This window comes from Mandrillus leucophaeus, unplaced genomic scaffold (genome assembly GCF_000951045.1).
Source record: "Mandrillus leucophaeus isolate KB7577 unplaced genomic scaffold, Mleu.le_1.0 Scaffold21, whole genome shotgun sequence".
Classification (NCBI taxonomy): domain Eukaryota; kingdom Metazoa; phylum Chordata; class Mammalia; order Primates; family Cercopithecidae; genus Mandrillus; species Mandrillus leucophaeus.
In genome coordinates, this window is record NW_012102143.1 from 7643570 (window position 1) to 7666681 (window position 23112).

General features: G+C 44.8%; 1 pseudogene across 1 annotated transcript; it reads right to left on the reverse strand.

Moving 5' to 3' along the window:
• Window positions 1-6614: 6614 nt before the first annotated feature.
• LOC105539878 lies at window positions 6615-21705 on the reverse strand (annotated as a pseudogene). Its single transcript, XR_001006114.1, has 3 exons — window positions 21543-21705; window positions 7940-8131; window positions 6615-7158 (listed from the first exon to the last, which is right to left on the reverse strand). The product of XR_001006114.1 is annotated as an uncharacterized LOC105539878 (transcript).
• Window positions 21706-23112: the final 1407 nt, after the last annotated feature.

The following is a 23112-nucleotide window of genomic DNA, read 5'->3' on the forward strand; positions in this document are numbered from 1 at the left end:
CTAGAAATCAGTTCCATTCGAAGACTCCTAATTGTTTGGGCTTTTCTGGGTGATGTTAACCTTCTTGGTAAAACTGAACCCCAAGTTTTTTGGCCTGGTTGCCATTCCCTGGCAGGTGCCATGTGTTTACACCTTTGTGCCTTTTCACATGCCTCGGCTTCTCCTTGGAAATCCTGTTCTTATGACCCTTTCCTTCTGCAACTGAAACTTGCTACTTGTCATTCTAGGCTTAGCTCCAATTTCGCCAGTTCTGTGGCTCCATTCTTAGCCTTCGCATCCCTTCTCTCCTTGGTCTTTCAGGCACGTCTCCTACCTCAGTTAAAATTCTTCCCACTAGTCTCAAGTGTAAATTAGTTCGACCATTATGGAAGACAGTGGGGCGATTCCTCAAGGATCTAGAACCAGAAATACCATTTGACCCAGCCATCCCATTACTGGGTATATACCCAAAGGATTATAAATCATGCTGCTATAAAGACACATGCACACATATGTTTATTGCAGCACTATTCACAATAGCAAAGACCTGGAACCAACCCAAATGCCCATCAGTGACAGACTGGATAGTCTACCCTCTTCCAGAAAGTGTGTGAATAACCCACCCCTTATTTAGCATATAATTAAGAGTGGGTATAAATAGAGCCAGCCAGCAACCCACAAGTGCTACTCTGGGCCCGTCTGCCTGTGGGATAGCCCTGCTCTGCCCGTGAAGCAGTCATCTTGCTGTTCACGATGCTCTGTAAACTTGCTTTCTTTCACTGTTGGCTTGCTCTTGAATTCTTTCCTGAATGAAGCCAAGAACCAACCCAGGCTGAGCCCCCGTTTTGGGGTTTGCCTGCATCACCTGCAGTGGAGATGGTTGTTTACCAAAATCATTTCTCTCTTCTCTCTGGACACACAGCTAGACTACATTTCCCATCCAACATGGCAGGTGGGCATGGCCTGATGACTGGGTTGTCCAACAGAACGCAGAAAGTGTAGACAAGAGAACAGCAGAAAGTGACGCCTGCAGTCACTGAGGTGTGCTCCCAATCTCCTTCTTTTCTGAGTGCTGGGGGTGCACGTCACAGCGAGGCCCAAGGGCTGTGACGGAGGCATAGGATGGAAGGCGGCTGGTCCCTGAATTACTTCTAGGAGAGGCACCATCGGCTGAGCAGGAACCCCTGCCTGGGATAGTTGCAAGAACAAGAAGTCAGCTCCTTTTGTGCCAGCACCAGTAGGCATGTTGAGGTCCAGCCCTGCAGTTGGTGCTGTGGTAACAGAAATGAGCTTTGTGCTTCCATTCCAGGGGCAACTGCAGGCAGTCGAGGCCCCCATCTGCAGGTGGTCTCTGCAGGCAGGGGGTTTCTGGTGAGGGGCCCTATGGAGTTTCTGATGAGGGCCCCACAGAAACCGGAATCTCTTCCCTGCTGCTTATTTCAAATTCTGCTCGGTTGTCCCTTCTTGGCCAGGCAGGTAATCCTGCTTGTGGCCACACTCCTCTTCCTGGGGCCTGAGCCTGACCTTCTGCTCCTGAGTAGTTCATTGTGATGCTCTTTGCTCTGGCTGCGGAGTGCTACGTACCAGCCAGCCTGAGGGCGACCTGTACCGCCTTGGCCAAACCCTTTACCCCACTGAGACATTCCTCCCTCATCTGCAGCGAGAGTCCCTACCTCGTAGGGCAGTGTCGAGGATTTCCCGAGATGGTCAGGACTTAGAACCCTGTAAGCACAAGAGCTGTTCTTGGTGGCATTCTGATCACACCCACAGATAGGGCCTCAGGTAGGCCTCAGTGTCCTCCTGGTTGGTCACGTGTTACAGATGTCCCCACGCACCTGATGTGTCCGCAGCAGAAGGACCTTCAGGAGGAGGTAATGATGGGATGAGACGAGGCTCAAAGGAGGACGTGGCCGCACGGAGGTGTTTTGGGAACATGAGGCAGATCACCACCTGTGATTCTTGTGGTAGTGGAGGAATGGTGGCGGCTGTCACTGTGACGCCCACTTTAGAGACAGGAAACTGAGATTCAGAGAGGGGGAGTCCAGGCCCCACAGCACAGAGCCAGGAAACGGCAGGCAGAAGGGCCTTTGGGTTTTAACCCAGCTCACCCCGACTGCCTGCTTCTTCACTCAGTCATCACGGAACATCTCTGTGCATCTTCCCTGCTGTTGTGGGGGCCTGTTTCAGGCAGCTGCCCAGAGGCAGGACATGTACTGTGACCCTGGAAGACTGTGCCAGACAGGCCAGCCCAGGCAGAGACAAAACAGGGACCTGCTCCTCATTGGTGTCACGACCAAATGCAGGGGATTTGCTAAGGGAGGAGCAGCCATGAATTCGGAGGCGGCTTCGTGCTCTGCTGCTCCTTCTTGCTAATCCCTTGCAAATCCAATCAGAGTTGTTTCCCTCCATGAAATCAACTGGACACAGCACATCCTGGCCGGGCGTCTGCCAGCGTGGAGTGGATCTTTCTTCTGTTTAAAGAACCGGGTTTCAAAAGTTCTTAATAAAACGTTTATATATATCATGCAGGGTGCAAATAAATATTTTAATATAATTGGAAGAATGCAGAGAATTGTAAAAAGTTATGGAAGTTTTACTTCTGATTGGCCAAGACTCAATAAACTCCGGTTTGATGTACTCTAATTTATAGGCGTGCAAAGCCAACGCTCTGGCATCGGAGAGGCTGTTAACGTCGTAATGATGTTTAAACGCTGACAAATGAACTGCTTGGGCGGCACCTTCAGCGCTGAGAAAGGAACTGTTGGGGTTGGAGGACTTGCCTGTCCCCAGCTTTCTCCCTTCCCCCCGTGCTGGTGGAGCAGGTTAAAGGGTGGGAAGACCGTGCATCGGGGCGACTGCTCCCCATCGGGTGAGGGGAGGGCACAAAGGGGACCCATGGCTTCTTTTTCACTGTTGTCCCTAATTATGGTCTTTCTCATTAAAATAACAAGGACCATGTCTGCTAGAAACACTGGCACATGTTTTTACTTTTCTGGGCCGATGGAAACCACATGTAGAATCCATTCCTTCCTTTTTTCCCTCCAAAATGCAAATGGAAGAGCTGGTCCAGGGGGTCCCCTGTTGCCCAGCCCTGAACAGAGGCTTGGGGAAGCCCCCTACTCCCACGCCAAGACGTGACTCGCGCTTCTCCAGGCACTTTGCGCCAGCCCTACCAGGGAGCACGGCCCCCGCACACATGGCCCCGCTCCCCACGTCTCCCTCTGCTCGCTGGCACTGTGCACTCCCATGGCGGGCATAACCCAGGCAGAGCTGAGTGGTTATTTATAAACTCTCCTGAATGCCAGAGCGCTAGGAACAAGCCATTCCCCCGTTCGCAGGAACATACTTTCAGCATAACTCATCACTTTGAAGATGGGTCCAAACTTTTGTTCACATTTATTGACAGGAAGTTGTTTTTCAAAGCTCAAGTCAGCAGCAGGCCCCGGGCCAAGAGGCTCCGCCACCTTCTCAAGCTGGCGCAGCTCTGAGGGCCCATAAATTGTGTTAGCCTCCCACCCACCTCTCTCTCTCCCTTTTTCCGCTAGAATTTGCCCAGAGGTTGAACATTACTTTTTCCCTTTGTGAAGTTTCTTGCTTCTTAAACTTTTTCTTTCTTTCCTTTTTCTTTTTTTTCTTTCTTTCTTTTTTTTTTTTTTTTTTTTTTTTTTTTTTAATAAGAGAAAATCACCTATTGGAAGTGCTAAGAGGTTCTCTTCCTCTCTGAAATTCTAACCTTTTATGGTGCTCTTGAACTTCCTCTTTCCCGCATAAGCCACTCTGGGCGCTCCTTACCGCGTGAACTTTCTCCGCCAAGGGGCCTCCTTCTCATCCCCCTACTTGAGCCTTGAAGCAAGAATGTCCTCCCGGCTCTAAGAGCTCTGCCTCTCCCCAGACCTCTCTCCCCTCAACTGGGAATCAGGAATTCTAGGGCAGGTTGTCCCAAGGCCACCAGGCAGGAGGACTCAGTGACGTGGGGTCTCCTCTGGTTTCTTAGCTCTCTCCTCACCCCACACATTTGTCCTTTGGGACCGACCTGGGTGTCCATGACTTATACATCTAATCTTCCCCCAACATCCCACTAATGTTCCCAAATTGTCCTGCCCCCAGTGGGCCCCCTCCATTCCCCTTTAAATAGACTCTCCTCCCTGCAGCCCTGAGCGCCTCCAGTTACCCCAGCCAGGGACCTGGGGGTCACCCCAGACCTCTCCCAGATTCCTGCTCCTGGTTGGGCACGAACCCTAAGTGTTTCTGGACCAAATTCCTCTTCCTGCCCCCTCACCACTGCCTAGTTTCAGGCCCTGCTCTATTTTCGGGGTCACTCCCAGACCTCGGCAGGCCGACTCCTCTGTGTCTCAGTTGCCTTTTCTGTAAATCGGGGCAATGTCAGTGCTCACCCCACTGTGTGGTGACAAGCATTTCATGGGCTCATGTTTGCAAAGCAGGCAGGACGGCTCTGGGCATCTTAAGTGCCACAGGTTGTTCTCCTGTTGCCGCTTTTCTTGAGTCTCTGGGTCACCCTCTCACTCTGAGTCTGTCCATTCCTTACACAGCCACCGAGAGGACCTTGAAACAATGCACAGCACATTCTACCATGGCTGTGCTTGAACCCTGTGCCCGCCTCACTTCCCCGTGGGATCCCCCATCCCTGGCTCTGCCTGTCTGCCTCCTGTGCCCCGCTGTGTCCAGGGGCTCTGCCCTTTGGAGTTGGCCTTGTTCCTTTCCGTTTCTTCCCTGGTCATTCCCTCCCTATCCTTCCCTGTGAGCCCGTCTGGAAGGTGTTCCTGACCCTCCACTGTCCCCTCTACCCTGTCCTGGCTCAGAGGCCCCTGCCTACCCCCACACAGGCATGCCATGTACTCTGCCATGAAAGCTGCAATTCTTTCTCACGGTCTCTGTGTTTTCCTGTGTTTGGAGACAGGGTCTGTGCCTCAGGTATCTCTGGGCCCATGGTGCCCAACACAGATTATGGCCATAGTAAATAAATGCTCATCTAGAACGTGTGAATGACAAAGACCAGGAGACAGACCATGGTGCATGTGTGAGTGAGGAACTCCCCATGACGTCACCTGTTTGTCTAATTTTGTCTAGTGATGGGTCCCTTGACAGGAGCCCAGACACCAAAATGAACTGTCTTTGTGTCCTGATAGGACTGGAAACTTTTCAAACCCAGGAAGTATTGGAAGCTCACACTTTTAGTGGAACCAGGGAGGAGAAGGGAGAGAGGGACATGACGGAAAAAGGTGAATGGGTCCACTTTGTCTTGGAGGAAATAGGAAATGCAGCAGCCCGTGGGGGAGCCTCAGGGGCCCAGGTGTGGAAGAGACTGCATGAGGCTTGGATCTGCAGGGGGTGCTGCCCCGCCTGGGTCTGCCCCCTGTGGATCTGCCCGGGAGTCCTGAAGTCCTTGCTGCCGGAGAAAAGGGGTTATTCAGGAGCTGGTGGCCTTGGAGCAGTGAGGCCAGATTGTAGGCACCAGGCACGGCCAGAGCTGGAGGGCTTTGCCCTCCCTGAGGCTTTGTGCCTTTGTTTTCAAATACAAGCAATAAGACTCTGGGCTGTTCAGAGCCCTCCCAGGAGCCCCTCAGATTGGGAAAGGAAGAGCTGCCGGAGGCCACGGATACTAACCCAAGCTAGTTGATGCCTAACTACCCACCTGCATTTCAGTTTGTTTGTGTGGGAAGTGATGGCTGGACCGGATGGTCTCTGGCGCCTTGTGGGGGTGCCTGGCCAGCTGCAAGGCAGGGCTCCGGGCCCGCAGAGCCTGCGGATGTCCCCACCAATGCTGTAGCGATGGGCTGCCATGGATGCTGAGGCAGCACCCGCGATGAGAGCCTGGGGGTCGGCCTTCTTGGGGTAGCCTGGCATCTGCCAGCCCTGAGTGGCAAGAATGTGCAGTGGGCTGGCCTTGTACCCCACTACTCTTCTGTCCCCGCTGTCCCCCACCTGCCTCCTGCTGGGGGTCTCGAGGCTCAGCAGGGGGGCTGACGGCCTCCGCAGGGCCCCCTCCTGCGCTCTCACACCGGGGGCTTCTCTGCTCCTCTTTTCCTGGTGCTCAGCGTCCTGCTCTCTGGTCCCTTTCATCGCGTTGGGGGGTGTTCCCTCCACATTCTCAGGTGGAAGTGTTTAAGGCCAGTCCCACAGCCACCCCTCTGGATCTCCCCCACCCCAGCGCGGTGCCCCCTGCAAATGGGGTCCACATGTACAGCAAAGCAGGATGAGACAGGCCCCGCCTGCCAAGAATGTGGCGCAGCCTCCCGGGCGAGGGACGCTGAAGGGAGCAATGCGCGCAGGACAACGTCCTCCTCTGCCTGGAGTCCGTGGAGGAGACCTCCTTGGAGTGGGAGGCTCCGCAGGCCGCCAGATGCCGGGGAGGGCGCTGGGAAGCCGGGAGGAGGTGGTGGGACGTGGGTGGGGTGGGGGCTCCCTGCTGGGGCGTCCGGGCCTGTCCCGGGGGCTGCGGGAGTGGTCCCACCATGGTGGTCTCACCTTGGCCCAAAGAGAGGTGTCACCCAGGCCTTGCTGGGGAACATGGAACTCAGGGTCCTTGGGGTACTGCGGTAGGTCCACGTTTCCCCAAGTCCATCGGCAGGCGTGGGCACCACCTTTTTCTTTTTTTCTTTTTCTTTTTTTGTTTTAGACTCCAACTGGACTTTATCTGACACAGAATACAATATGGCTACAGAAACAGCAAACTGAAAAAACAAAGCAGAAAAAACACGGATCCATCTAATCTGTCATTAGGTAACAGCAGGGAAAGTCATTAAATGAATAACAAAACAATTAAGCTTGATGGAAGAAGTCTTTTCCTAGTGCCCATACTGTTGGAATTCGCACTCTCTGTTGTCCAATGGACACACCTGTCCTGTTTTGAGCCAGCGAGAGATGCAGTGGAATGAAAAGCTTGATTACAGACTCCCCATGCGACCGTACATTCTTCTGAAGTAGCGGACGCCTGGTTAGCTTGACATTCTATACAAAGATCTATAATGTGGTTCCTGCAGATGGCACAGTTATCAACCACAATATCCCAGGCCCAGAGGGCTATTGCATTCCACTTTTTCACTTCAAAGCGCTTCTTGTCCGCGCCGCTGTTGGTGCCGCTCGGGGTATCCACATCCCTCGCTGCCGGCACCGCCTTTTTCTTCCTCTCGCCTTCTGCCTGGCTTTCTCTTGAGATGACTTTAGAAATGTACACCCTTGAGAACACTGTATGGTCACTTCCCTTTGAGCCTCATGATGACCTCAGAGAATGAACGCTCCCCCCACGCTGGAGGCTCGGGTGGTTAAAGCGGTCCCTGGGTGGCGATGCCAGGTGGGCCTGGTGCCTGCCTGGTCCCCTGCGTGGTTCCTCATTTACTTTCCCCTCCTCAGTGCCATGTCCATCTCACAGACCGTTTTCTTTTCTTTTTTTTTTTTTTTTACTGGTAGTTCCAGATTTGGGGGCAGGAGGCGGTGATTTGGGTGTGAAAATCCGCTGAGCTGGGATTGAATATGATGGGACTGGAGACTCTCAAATGGGACAGTGGCTCATACTAGCTTAGGCCCCAGGACAGAGCCCAGCTCACACCTGCCCCCAGCATCCAGCACCCAGCACCCAGCACCGTGCCCCACTCTGGGTAGCATAGCACCCCCAGCACTTATCCCATGGAGGGTGGGAAGACAGCTGAATTAGTGTACAAAGGAATAAGGAGGAGTCCCGTTCAGTGGAGAGCAGGCTGTGTACTGCCCCACCCTGGAGAAGGGCTGCACAGGCGTGTTCTGGCCACTCCATGCTACAATCTCAGGGCTGCCTGCCCATTCCTAACGTGTTATACTCAGACTCACTGCTCTTGCATCGTGCCCTAACCTCCAAGGAAAACCAGGCAGCAACCACAGCGCCGGTTCTATGGACCCTCCTGGATCAGGCCCACGTGGTTCCTGCCCCTCAGGCTGCAGATCTGTGGTTCTATCCCCAGCTCACCTGTCCCTGCCCGTCCGTGGTCTGACTTCTGCTTCTGGGCTTCTGCTCCTCTCTCAGACCTTGCCCTGCGAGCCGCTTTGCTCTGGTTGGTCTCTGAGAGGAACCCCTGCCCCTGGTCCAGTGTGGAACGAGGAGGCTGGCAGCCAGCGCTTTCCCGCAGCTCACTTCCTGTCTGTGGGCTGACAGGAAGTTCTTCATGGGGAAAGCCAGGAAGCCAAGACTCACATAGCAAAGCCTCTGTTTGCAAGGCGGTGTTAGCCCTTCCTCCTTGAGGGGCAATTTCAGTCAGTGCATCACTCCAAGTGGGTTTGGTAACACTGAGTTTATGGTACAATGAAAATCACTCTTGCCAAGAGAACAAATGCAGATGAAAGGCAGGGTGAGTCACACGGGCTCTCCATGTCCCTGGCAGCAGCAAGACACGTCTTGCTGCACCCCTAGCAGCCTTTGACACAGGAGCCAGCCACAGACAGTGCTGGACTCCAGCATGTTGCTCCAGTTTCTCCAGGCCGCACCTTCTAGGACCCACTTTCCGATGCCTGGACATCTCATTGCTCTTTTCTGGTTTACTTCCAAGCTCTGGGGAATCTACCCTTGGCTAGCATCACTCAGAAATTGCACAACTACCATTTTAAGAGCTGTTTAATTTAACTTTTAATGTTGCTTAAGCTCCTATAGGTAGTGTCTGGGACAGTGTAGCAGCAGGAGAGCAAATTCTGGCACCTACCCTTGTAAGAATTTATGAACAGTGTTTTCTGCTAAAAATAGTAAAGTTCTAGTTCTGCTGACTGCATAACATTGAGCAGGGCAAGCAACTTACTTAATCTTCTCAGTCTCTCTCTTTTTTTTTTTTCATTTGTAAGAGGTAGACACTCAACTTTCATAAGGTAAGTGGCATGAAAACGTTCTTTGAGCTGTAAAAATATTGGCTGATTTACAAATGATTGTTTTGACCAAGATATTGGAAAGAACTTTTGCTAGAAGACAGTGAGTGCTTCCACAGGCACTAACCTCTCTGGTGTTTTGAAAATGCTCCAAAGGGCAAATTCTAGAACTATGAAAGATTTGAGAGACTGCTACCTCGCTGGTTGTTCTATTTCCTCATTATTATTTTTGGCATCTCAGATAACCACTGACAGGCATAAAGAGATTATTTCTCCCGTATACCCATCCGTTTTTCAGGAATTAAAACTATAGAGAAGCTCAGTGGCAAGACTGGGGCACAGGAGCCAGGGAATGGGATGAGAAATGTTCCTTGCAATACCAGAGGCCCTTCCCCAAAGTCACACATTTTCATTAATAAACTAGGGATGAGTTAAGCTGGATATTAGCATTGGATTTATAATGTATGAAATAGTTTATTGTAAATGTTTATTTTAAACCTCAGTTTTCAGCAGTCTGATGAACCAGCTACCCTAAGAAACATCTTGATATAAAATGTCTAGGGATGTTGGCTAAAATACAGCAAGTATAATAAACATTGCTCATGAAAAGATAAGGGAAATCCCTTGTAGAGGCCCAAACCAAAGAGGGAACAGAAGCCAGAAATATAAGATAACTGATACTAGGGCTATGCTGGGGGAAGGCATGGGATGGCAAAGGTGGGAGTTGAGGTTACCTTGTATGTCTTTTTAACTAATAAATTTTTGGATTTTAATGGCCATGCAGAAATAGGAAATGAATCTTTGAGCCCATAAGAGGCTGGAAATTAGAACTGAGATTACTATACATTAGTCTTTTTAACTAATGAATTTTTGGATTTTAGTGGCCATGCAGAAATAGGAAATGAATCTTTGAGCCCATAAGAGGCTGGAAATTAGAACTGAGATTCCTATACAAGAGTTGTCCCCTGCCCATGAAGAATTACACTTCCAGTGAAAAGGTGGACCAGAAGAACAATCCAGCCATTGGCACAGGGAAATAACAGAAAGCCTGTCAACCTTGGCCTGATTCTGAGTAGGAGAAAATGGTTGCCTTTGAGCATTTGTATGTAGTGGCTGTCCTCAGGTGTATTTGGGGTGTGAATTTATACTATCTGAGTGGCATGGAGCCCCCAATCTGAGCAATTTAGATAAAATTAACCCTGGAGCACCTGGCAGGAGAAAGCACAAAATCTCTGTGGATGTACACAAATAATTCCTACAGAAAAACTGCAATGAAGATGAACTCACAATCCAAAAGTGCCAATCCAAGGGAGAAAAATAAACTCTGAGCAAGTTCAAAGATATAACAAACAGTGGGATTAAATTCCTAAGAGCTTCAGGCAACAATATTATCAAAATAAAGATTGTGAAATAGAATTAAAGACACAATGGAAAATTTAAAAAAAGAGAAAACAGCAAGCTGCCACCAAGGGAAGACAAAAGACAGGGAAGATTTGAAAAGAACAAAAGGAAATGTATAGGAATAAAAAATATAGTGATTGAAATGTAACTAAATCTTTAATGATTAGGTTAAAAAGCAAATTAGACATAACTAAAAGGAGAATTCGTTAAGTGAAAAATCACTGTGAGCACATGGAAATGAAGAGATAGAAAATTTGGAAGCAAGATTAATAAATATGGAGAATAGGACAAGAAGGTCTAATAGAAGCACAATAGGAGTTAAAGATGGAGAGAAAGGAGAGAATGAGAGTGAGCCAATATTGAAAGAGATGGTGACCGAGAATTTTCAAAACTGAGAACAGTTCTGAGTTCTCAGATTCAAGGAAAGTGTAGTCCTAAATATTAGGATAGATAAAAGGAAATGCATCCCTGGATAGATTAGAGTAGGCTATGTAAGAATGCAAAGTACAAAGATAATACCTTAACAGTAGCCAGAAATATAAGATGACCTATGAAGGAATGACAATTAATTTGGCTGCCACTTGTCAATGATGACCAAAGGTCAGTGGAATTATATCTTCAAAGTGTTGAGAGAAAATATAATTTTCTACCTAACTAAACTGTCATACAAGAATTAGGGAGAAAGGACGAAAAACAAAGCACTAAGGAATTTATAACTAACAGAGTCCCACCTAAATAACTTCCAGGAATGCACTTTATCAAGGAGAAAACTGAATCCAGAATGAAGAAGTGAACTGAAAGCAGAATGGTGAGCGAATAAATTAGTAAACATATGGATAAATTGGAACAGGATTGACAATGGATGACAACAATAATAGTAATGACATTTCACATGTATAAAAACATGTAGGACCTGAAATACTGGATTAAGTATCATGTAAGTCGGGAGGAGAATGACCCAAGTCCCCTAATTATATGTAAGGTGGGAGGATAATAATCTAGAATTCCAAAATCATTGAATGATCCCGTGAACAATTGAGTTAACTTGAGATCTTGGAAAGCTGAGTACACATGTTAAAATTTTAGTCATGACTGCTGGGAGTTGTGGGGCATGGTAAAAGTAGAATTTGCAATTTTCAAAACAGTAAAGGAAAAATGAAAAAAGAAACTCTCTAATCCTATTGAACAAGACAGCAAATGTTTTCTGTAAATGACCGGATAGTACATATTTTTGATTTTGTGTGCCATATCATCTCTATTGTATCTATTCAACTCTGCTATTGTAGTGCAAAACCAACCATAGAGAAAATTTAAACAAATGAGTATGGTGGTGCACTCCAATTCAACTTAATTTATAAAAACAGCAAATGAACTGGATTTGGCCTGAAGGGTATAATTTGCCAATCCCTGCTATAGAAGATAGGAAAAGCAGTAAAAGCTAGAAAGATGGAAAGCACAAATTAAGATGGTAGAAACAATTCCAAATGGGTTAGTAACTACAAGAAATGTAAACAAATTGAGTTTGCTGAATAAAACCAGAGACTGATAGATTAAATAAAGAAAAAAATGACTTTATGGTTTAAACAAGACCAATTCTTCAACAATATGGAAAACAGAAAGGTGTAAAGTAAAAGTGGGGAAATAGATGTGCCAGACAAAGATCGATGAAAAGAAAAGTTATTAACTACATTAAAACACAAAAAAGGTCTTAAAGTAAAAAAGCATTAGTCATGTCTAAAAGGATTATCATAAAATGGCAAAAAAACCCAGAATTCACTAGGAGAAATTTATAAACTTATATACCCCTAAAAATATGGCCTTAAAATACATAAAGCAAAATTTGACGGAATTACAAGGAGAGATTTATAAGTCTACCCTTACAGTGTAACAAAGTAAGTGTATGGATTTTTAAAATACAAATTAAGAATTTATATCTAATGGCACATAGAATGTTATACCTAAAAATTAATAATGCATATTATTTTCAAGTACACATGCAACAGTTATAATAATCACATATTAGGTCATAAAATACAATTCAACAAATATTAACAAAATGGGATCATGCAGGCCATGTTCTCTCTCCACTATATATTGTTGAAGTCAAAAAATTGAATGAAGTTATACATTTGGATGTTTTATTTTATTTTTTTTTTTTTGAGACGGAGTCTCGCTATGCCGCCCAGGCTGGAGTGCAGTGGCCGGATCTCAGCTCACTGCAAGCTCCGCCTCCCGGGTTCACGCCATTCTCCTGCCTCAGCCTCCCGAGTAGCTGGGACTACAGGCGCCCGCCACCGCGCCCGGCTAGTTTTTTTTTGTATTTTTTAGTAGAGACGGGGTTTCACCGTGTTTTGCCAGGATGGTCTCGATCTCCTGACCTCGTGATCCACCCGTCTCGGCCTCCCAAAGTGCTGGGATTACAGGCTTGAGCCACCGCGCCCGGCCCATTTGGATGTTTTAAAGCATATTTATAAATAAGTCATGATCCAAAGAAGAAATCATAATAAAAATAAGACTATATTATGAACTGAATGATAATAAAAATGCCATACATCCACACTTGTGGAATGCTGTTACAGTAGTACTTAGAACAAAATTTATAGCCCTAAATGCATTCATTAGAAAAGAAAAAAGACTGGATACTATTAATCTAATAGAAATTAAAAGAACATGGGATAGGAGGCAGAACTAGCTTGCAGTTCCAGTTCGGATGGACAGAGCAGGGTGTGGAGACTCGGATCATCAACTTTTGCTCCAAAACGACTATGGCAGGAATATACCAGGAAAGCCAAGAGAGTCCACATACCCTCTGATGGAATTGGATTGCTCCTGTGGGATCTGGGAGACAGCCCATATACTGTGAGTGTCCAAGCTGTGACAGTGGAAAAGTGGGATTACCTGCCCCTGAACACACACCCTCACTGGGGAACCGAAGGTCTAGATCAGCGGAGAAGGATTTGACCTTACCTGGAGCCGAGTCAACTTGGAGAGCCAAGTGAAATACAGGGGTAGAGGAAGCAGTGGGAAAAGCCCTCTGGGCTCTCTGGGGTCCCCAGGGAAGCCATTTCTTACTTTTCTCACAGGTGTCCTTGGGGAGACTGCCAGAGGAACTGGGAAAAGACCACAGGGAGAAGGAAAACTCCGGCTGAACTTTGTAACAATTCCAACCAAATGTGAAGTCTCCTGGCCAGAACTCAGGGGAGGGCATGAATCCATGTGCAGATGCGACAGGTGGGGAGGTGTGAAAATCCTACTTACTTTCTCATCTGGGAAGTTGGTAGCCTGGGGCAATGCAATTTTTCAGCCCCGCTGCTCACTGCCTGGAAACAAACTCAGTGCTGTTGGGGGTGGGGCACGGTGGGAGTGAGATTGGCCTTTTGGGTTGTGTGGGAGCTGGGTGAGGCCTGTAACTGCCAGCTATCCCTCACTTCCCTGCCAACTTTGATGACACAGCAGAAGCAGCCATAATCTTCCTGGGAACATAACTCCATTGACCTGGGAACAACACCCGTAACCCTGCAGCAGCAGCAGTAAGCTCTGCCCAAGGAGAGTCTGAACTTAGACACATTTAACCTTGCCTCAACCCGATGGTCCTTCTCTACCCACCCTGGTAGCTGAAGACAAAGGGCATATCATTCTCTTGGGACTTCTAGGGCCCCACCCACAGCCTAGTTCCTCCCTGTACTACCACAGCTGATGCTCTCTTGAAAGTGCTACCTCCTGGCAAGAGGCCAACCAGCACAAAAATAGTGCATTAACTAACTAAAACTAAGGACCCTCAGGGAGTCCATTTCACTCCCCTGCCACCTCCACTGGAGCACTCTCATGGTTGAGAGACCTGAAGATGGTTCACACTGTCTGAGCAGACAACCCCCAGTACCAGCCTGGAGCCTGGTAGCCCTGCTGGGTGACTTAGATCCAGAAGAGAAATAGCAATAACTATGGTTTGGCTCTCAGGAAGCCACATCACTAGGAAAAAGGGGAGAGTATTGCATCATGGGGACACCCCGTGGGACAAAAGAATCTGAACAGCAGCCTTGAGCTCCAGATCTTCTCTGTGACATAGCCTACCCACATGAGAAGGAACCAGAAAAAACAATTCTGGTAATGTGACAAAACAAGGTTCTTTAACACTCCCCCAAAAAAATCACACTAGCTCACCAGCAGTAGATCCAAACCAAGAAGAAATTCCTGATTTACCTGAAAAAGAATTCTGAAGGTTGATTATTAAGCTAATCAAAGAGGCACCAGAGAAAGGTGAAGTCCAATTTAAGGACTTAAAAAAAAAAAAGAGATACAAGATATGAGGGGAGAAATCTCCAGTGAAATAGATAGCATAAATACAAAAAAATCACAACTTCAGGAAATAAAGGACACACTTAGAGAAATACAAAATGTACTGAAAAGTCTCATCAATAGAATCAAAGAAGCAGAAGAAAGAACTTCAGAGTTCAAAGACAAGGTTTTCAAATTAACCCAATCCAATGAAGACAAAGAAAAAAGAATAAAAAAAATAAGCAAAGTCTCCAAGAAGTTTGGGATTATGGTAAACAATAAAACAAGAATAATTGGTGTGTTCCTGAAGAAGAAGATAAATCTAAAAGGCTGGAAAACATATTGGGGGAATAATCGAGAAAAACATCCCTGCCCTTGCTAGAGACCTAGACATCCAAACACAAGAAGTTCAAAGAACACCTGGGAAATTTATTGCAAAAAGATCATTGCCCAGGCACATTGCCATTAGGTTATCTAAAGTCAAGATGAGGAGAGAATCTTAAGAGCTGTGAGATAACCTATTAAAAAAAACTATCAGATGAACAGCAGATTTCTCGGCAGAAACACTACAAGCTAGAAGGGATTAGGGCCCTATCTTCAGCCTCTTTAAACAAAACAATTATCAGCCAAGAATTTTGTATCCAGTGAAATTAAGCTTCATAAATGAAGGAAAAATACAGTCTTTTTCAGACAAACAAATGCTGAGAGAATTTGCCATGACCAAGCCAGCACTACAAGAACTGCTAAAAGAAGCTCTGAATCTTGAAACAAATCCTGGAAACACATCAAAACAGGACCTTTTAAAAGTATAACTTTCACATGACCTATAAAATGGAAGTATAATAAAATAACCCCAAGGTATACAGGCAAGAAATAACACAATGAATGGCATAGTACCTCGCATCTCAGTACTAATATTGAATGTAAATGGCCTAAATGCTCCACTTAAAAGATACAGAATTGCAGAATAAATAAGAATTCACCAAGCAAGTATCTGCTGCCTTCAAGAGACTCACCTAACACATAAGGACTCATATAAACTTAAGGTAAAGGGGTGGAAAAAGACATTCCATGCAAATGCACACCAAAGTGAGCAGGAATAGCTATTCTTGTATTGACAAAACAAACTTTAAAGGAACAGTAGTTTAAAAAGACAAAAAGGGACATTATATAAAGACAAAAGTCCTTGTCCAACAGGAAAATATCACAATCCTAAATATATATGCACCTAACACTGGAGCTCCCAAATTTATAAAACAATTACTACTCGACCCAAAAAATCAGATAGACAGCAACATGATAATAGTGGGGGACTTCAATACTCCACTGACAGCACTAGAGAGTTCATCAAGACAGAAAGTCAACAAAGAAACAATGGATTTAAACTATACCTTGGAACAAATGGACTTAATAGATATTTACAGAACATTCTACTCAACAACTACAAAATGTACATTCTATTCATCAGCACATGGAACTTTCTCCAAGACAGACCATATAATAGGCCACAAAACAAGTCAATGTGTTTAAGGAAACTGAAATTATATCAAGTACTCTCTCAGACCACAGTGGAATAAAACTGGAAATCTACTCCAAAGGAACCTTCAAAACCATGCAAATACCTGGAAATTAAGTAACCTGCTCCTAAATGATCACTGGGTCAACAATGAAATCAAGATGGAAATTTAAAAATTCTTTGAGCTGAATAATAGTGACACAACCTATCAAAACCTCTTGGACACAGCAAAGATGATACTAAGAGGAAAATTCATAGCCTTAAATGCCTTCATTAAAGAGTCTGAAAGAGCACAAATAAACAATTTAAGGTCACACCTCAAGGAACTAGAGGAACAAGAACAAACCAAACTTAAATTGAACAGAAGACAGGAAATAATCAAGATCAGAGCATAACTAAATGAAATTGAAACAAACAGAAAACAATACAAAAGATAAATGAAACAAAAAGCTGGTTCTTTGAAAAGATAAATAAAATTGATAGACCATTAGCAAGATTAACTAAGAAAAAAGAAGAGAGTAGATCCAAATAAGCTCAATTAGAAATGAAATGGTCAAGGCTCCTATGAACACCTTTATGCACATAAACGGGAAAACCTAGAGGAGATGAATAAATTCCTGGAAAGATACAACCCTCCTGGCTTAAATGAGGAAGAATTAGAAACCCTGAACAGACCAATAACAAGCAGTGAGATTGAAATGGTAATAAAAAAGTTACCAACCAAAAAAGTCCAGGACCAGACAGATTCACCCCTGAATTCTACCAGACATGCAAAGAAGAATTGGTACCAATCCTATTGACACTATTCCATAAGATAGAGAAAAAGAGAATCCTTCTTAAATCATTCTATGAAGCTAGTATCACCCTAATACTCAAACCAGGAAAGGACATAATAGAAAAAGAAAATTACAGACCAATATCCCTGATGAACATAGATGCAAAATCCTTAACAAAATACTAGCTAACCAAATTCAACAGCATAACAAAAAGATAATCCACCATGATCAAGTGGATTTCATACCAGGGAGGCAGGGATGGTTTAACATATGCAAGTCAATAAATGTAATACACCACATAAACAGAATTAAAAACAAAAATTACATGATTATCTCAGTAGACGGAGAAAAAGCACGTGACAAAATCCAGCATTTCTTTATATTTAAAACCCTCAGAAAAATCAGCATACAAGGGACAAACTTCAATGTAATAAGAGCCATCCATGACAAACCCACAGCCAACATAATACTGACTGGGGACAAGTTGAAAGCATTCCCTCTGAGAACTGGAAAAACACAAGGATGCCCACACTCACCACTTCTACTCAACATGGTACTGTAAGTCCTAGCCAGAGCAATCAGACAAGAGAAAGAAATAAAGGGCATCCAAATTGGTAAGGAGGAAGTCAAACTGTTGCTGTTTGCTGATGATATGACCAAATATCTAGAATACCCTAAAGTCTCCTCCACAAAGCTCCTAGAACTGATAAATGAATTCAACAAAGTTTCAGGATACAAAATCAATGTACACAAATCAGGAGCTCTGCTATACACCAATAGTGACCAAGCTGAGAATGAAATCAAGAACTCAACCCCTCTTACAATAGCTATAAAAAAAATACTTAGGAATATACCTTACTAAGGAGGTGAAAGACTCCTACAAGGAAAACTACAAAACACTGCTGAAAGAAATCATAGATAACACAAACAAATGGAAACACATCCAATATTTATGGATGGGTAGAATCAATATTGTGAAAATGACCATACTGCCAAAAGCAATCTATAAATTTAATACAATTTCCATCGAAATACCACTATCATTCTTCACAGAACTAGAAATAAAACAATCCTAAAGTTCATATGGAACAAAAAAAAAGCCTGCATAACCAAAGCAAGACTAAGCAAAAAAACAAATCTGGAGGCATCACATTACCTGATTTCAAACTATACTATAAGGCTATAGTCACCAAGACAGCATGGTACTAGTATTAAAAATAGGCACATAGACCAATGGAACAAAATAGAGAACCCAGAAATAAACCCAAATACTTATAGCCAACTGATCTTCAAAAAAGCAAACATAAAGTGGGGAAAGGATACTCTTCAACAAATGGTGCTGGGATAATTGGCAAGCCACACGTAGAAGAATGAAACTGGATCCTCATATTTCACTTTATACAAAAATTAACTCAAGGTGGATTAAGAACTTAAATTTAAGACCTGAAACTATAACAATTCTAGAAGATAACATCAGAAAACCCTTCTAGACATTACCTTAGGCAAAGATTTCATGAGCAAGAACCCAAAAGCAAACACAACAAAAAGATAAATAGGTGGGACTTAATTAAACTAAAAAGCTTTTTCACTGCAAAAGGAACAGTCAGAAGAGTAAAGAAACAACCCACAGAGTGGGAGAAAATCTTTCCAATCTGTACATCCAACAAAGGACTAGTATCCAGAATCTACAAGAAATGCAAACAAATTAGCAAGAAAAAAACAAACAATCCCATCAAAAACTGGGCTAAGGACATGGACAGACAATTCTCCAAAGAAGAGGTACAAATGGCCAACAAACATATGAAAAAATGCTCAACATCACTAATGATCAGGGAAATGCAAATCATAACCAGTGTGATACCACCTTACTCCCACAAGAATGGTCATAATAAAAAAAAAATAGATGTTGGTGTGGATGCAGTGAAAAGGAAACACTTCTACACTGCTGGTGGTAATGTAAACTAGTACAACCATTATAGAAAACAGTGTGGAGATTTCTTAAAGAACTAAAAGTAGAACTACCATTTGATCCAGCAACCCCACTACTGGGTACTGGTACTACCCAGAGGAAAACTGGCACTACCCAGAGGAAAACAAGCTGTTATACAAAAAAGATACTTGCACATGGATGTTTATAGCAGCACAATTTGCAATTGCAAAAATATGGAACCAGCTCAAATGCCCATTAATCAACAGGTGGATAAAGAAACTAGAACTGTATATATATCTAGAACTGTATATATACTATATATTTATACAAATTTAGAATTTTGCAAACATAGTTTTTCGATATTTTTCTGAGTAAATAATATAATATGAATACTTCTTCAAGAAACCCTGCCCCCGCCAGCTCCAGTGCTGGGGCCAAGGTTCCATTGTATCATATTGTGATTGTATCCTTCACTCATCCCACCAGGCTGGGGCAGGCACTTTGTTATCCTGTAGCTTCAAAGCTTTGTAGCCTAAGACTCAGGATCCCTATTCTTGAGTCTGATGTCTGGCACTTCCAGGTCCCCATCCTGCCAGAATACCAGATTCCTGTGCAGAGACCTACACACCTGCTGCTCACCTAAATCTCTGGAGTTTTCTCCAGTGAATGGTGCTCCTGCAGGATTGGTGTGTGTGCTGTCTGTTCATGTGTCCTGGTTTGCATGACACCAGATGGATCTACCCAGCTTCTGCCCCTGCTTCCTCACAATCACTGCTCAAATGTCCATCTCATCACAGTGGTCCTACCTGACCACCTGATGTGCAATATCTGATGCAAAATGATGAAAAAGTATTTTCCCCAGCCTCTGTACTGGTAATCTGTATCAGCCTTATTCTACTCAAATTTTACACGTACTTATCAAAACCTCTCATGGGCTTTATCTATGTCTCTGTGTTTCTATGTATTCAATTGTATCTCTGAATCTGACGACGTACCTTTTTATCTTGGTGTCTATCCATCTATCTGTGCATCTATCTATATCCATCTGCATCCACCCCACCTATCCATCCACCCATTCACTCATCTACCCACACATCCATTCACCTACCCATGCCTCTATCCACATCCACCCCACCCATCCATCCACCCATTCATGCATCTACTCACACATCCATCCACTTATCCACCCATTCACTCATCTACACACACATCTGTTCACCTATCCATCCATCCATATCCATCTGCCTCTACCTCCACTCATCCATTCACCCATCCACCCAACCACCCACACAGCCATCTACCCATTCACCCATCTACCCACACATCCATCCCTGTATTTATCCATCTATACATATCCATCCACCCACCCACCCACCCATCCACCCATTCACTCATCTACCCCCACATCCACTCACCTATCCATCCATCTATCCATATCCATTCACCTCCACCCCGCTCATCTATTCACTCATCCACTCAACCACCCACACATCCATTTACCCATTCATGCATCTACCCACACCCATCCATGTATTAATCCATCTATCCATATCCATTCACATCCACCCACCCACTCACCCACCCACACATTCACCCATCCACTTATTTACCCACCCTTCATCTACCTATCCATGCATTTGTCCTTATCCATCTACATCCACCCCCACCCATCCACCCATTCACTCATCAACTGACCAATTCATCCATGTATCTATCCCTATCCATCCACATCTATCCACTCACCCACCCATTCACCCATCCACTTATTTACCCATTCTTCATCTACCTATCCATGCATTTGTCATTATCCATCCACATCCACCCACCCACCCATCTACCCATTCATGCATCTACCCACACACCTATCCATGTATTTATCCATCTATACATATTTATCCACATTTACCCACCCACTCACTCAACCATTCATCCAACCACTCATCCATCAATCCACCAACCCACCCATCCACCCACGCACCTCTCCATCACCCATCCTCTCATTCACTCATCTACCCACCCATCCATCTACCCATTCATCAATTCACTCATCTACTCACCTATCCATATCTGTCCATCTAGCCATATCCATCCACACACACCCATCCACCAACTCATCCACCCTTTCACCTATCCATTCATCTACTCACCCATCTATTCACCTATCCATGCATTTATCCATCCACATCTACCCACCCATCCGTCCACCCATCCATCCACTCATTCGCTCATCTACTCACCTACCCATCGACCTATCCCTCCATCTATTCATATCCATTCACATCTACCTACCCACCTCCCACATACCCATCCACCCATTCATTCATCTACCCCCATTCAGTCACTTATCCATACATCTGTCTCACTACTGTTGTATTCTAACACTTAGTACAGTGCTTGACATATATTTGGCCAATATTTGTTATAGATAAATAAATACTAAGCTTATCTTTCTTATTTTCTCTGTTACCTAAAACAAAGTTCTTAGTGTCAATGTGATTTTAACATCCAAACAAATATGGGCACTGAGGTCACATGGTATTACCTGGTCAGAATGTACCTATCCTTGTGGCCTAGGATATGCTCTCACTCTAATATTTATAGCGTATCTTCCAGAGGAACAACACACAAAACATATTGTGAGTAGGGTTATAAATTTGCTCATATAAGACATTAATGTGCAAATAAAATGTAGTTTATTTGTTCAGTAATGATTCCTTCAACACTACACTTGCTTTTCTTGCAGAGAAAAGCAAGAAAGCATTTTGCAATAATGTCAACAATCTCTCTGGTTCTCAATCTTTAGAACGTCAGAATCTGTGACCTGCTTCTCTTTGAGTTGGCTTTGGGAGTTGAGGGCGTTGGTGTAGAGGGTCTTTGTGGGTTTCTGGGGACTTGCTGCCCTGGAAGTGTTGCTGAACAGGGTGGCAGGGATCATCCCAGTTCTGCTTCTTGTCCTGGGTCACACTCCTGGTGGTCCTTGTCATCACCCCTGGCTGCCTGGGACCCGTTCTGGCTACTGCACATTGGAGGCGCTCTGCATCTGTCCCTTAAGCTTATCCCATGGCCTTTGCTGCAGGGCCATGCAGCCCCCAGAGCTCCCCAAAATGGTGGATCACTGGCTTGCAATCGAGTACTCCTCTGTTGGCCTCCACAGGCCTAGGGGACCCTAGGGTCTTTGGTGGCACAGTCACTCTGAGGAAGGCCTCTGTGCATGGACGCCACTGGGCTTACATAGGATGTGGCCACTGGTGCCAGTCAGTATGTGAGGGCACCTTCTTCAGGGGCTTCCAAGCAGGAAGGTAGGCAGAAGCCCCCATCCTTGGTATTCCCCTTGCCAACACAACCCTCTTCATGCCGGAGTTTCAGCCCACCTGATACCCACCCGTTTCCTTTACTTTTCTCTTCATTCTCTTACCTGCACTTCTCCTCAGAGGACAGGGTCATTCTCTTGCATCTCCAGGTGGGATATAGTCTCCCTTAGGCACAGCTGTTTTGAAACTCCATGGACTCACCCCCTGAGTTCTAAAGGAGATCAATTTGGGCAGTTTCTTTTCTGTCTCAACAAAATCTTGCTTTCTTCCTGCAGATACAAAATTCCTGTATTTCAAGTAGGAGATGAATATTCTATCTTTTAAAAATATCCCTTGCTATAATAATCCTAATCTCTCTCCCTTCCTCCCCAGGGCAGGAGGAGGTCAGATGTCTGGACAGGCAAGAGAAGGAAGCATGTGAATGCGTTTCCCCGGATTTCATCCTTGTCACAGCTGTGGATGAGTCTTCGACCCTAGGGAATGCATTTGAGTGTCCCAGCAGTCCGTAAGCCTTGGTGTGACAGAAGGAATTTGTTCATATTTTTCATTTCTTCTGGCGGCTTATTGAGCTCTTGTTTTTATAATTTTTCAGTTAGAAAATTATATGATTGTCAAATAAAAATAATTACTCCTTCCTTTCCAATACGCTATCTCCTATTTTCTTTTCTTTTCTAATTGCTGTAGCAAGCAAATTCCAGAAGAATTACAAATTCCAGAAGAATACAGTGGGGGTAGCTTTGTTTTATTTCTTACTATAATGAGAATAGCTCTAGTGCTTCATCATTAATCAAGACATTGGCTAATATATTAAATAATAAAAAGGTTTTATTTTTCTCCACTCACAAGCTGAATGGTGGCATATATCTTAATAGCATCTTGGGCAGATTCCTCAACTTCCTGGTCAGTTGGTTATTGAAATCTACAGTTTGTATCTCCAGCCTCCTCTTGCCCTATTAAAGTTCCCTGCATCCTCCCCGCCAACCTCCCCTTGTTGTAATCTGAGGGTCTTGAAGTGAGGAGGGGCTTGATCTGATGTTCTACTCTTCTGCCCCAACTCCTTCTTCCTGGAATGCCCACGGG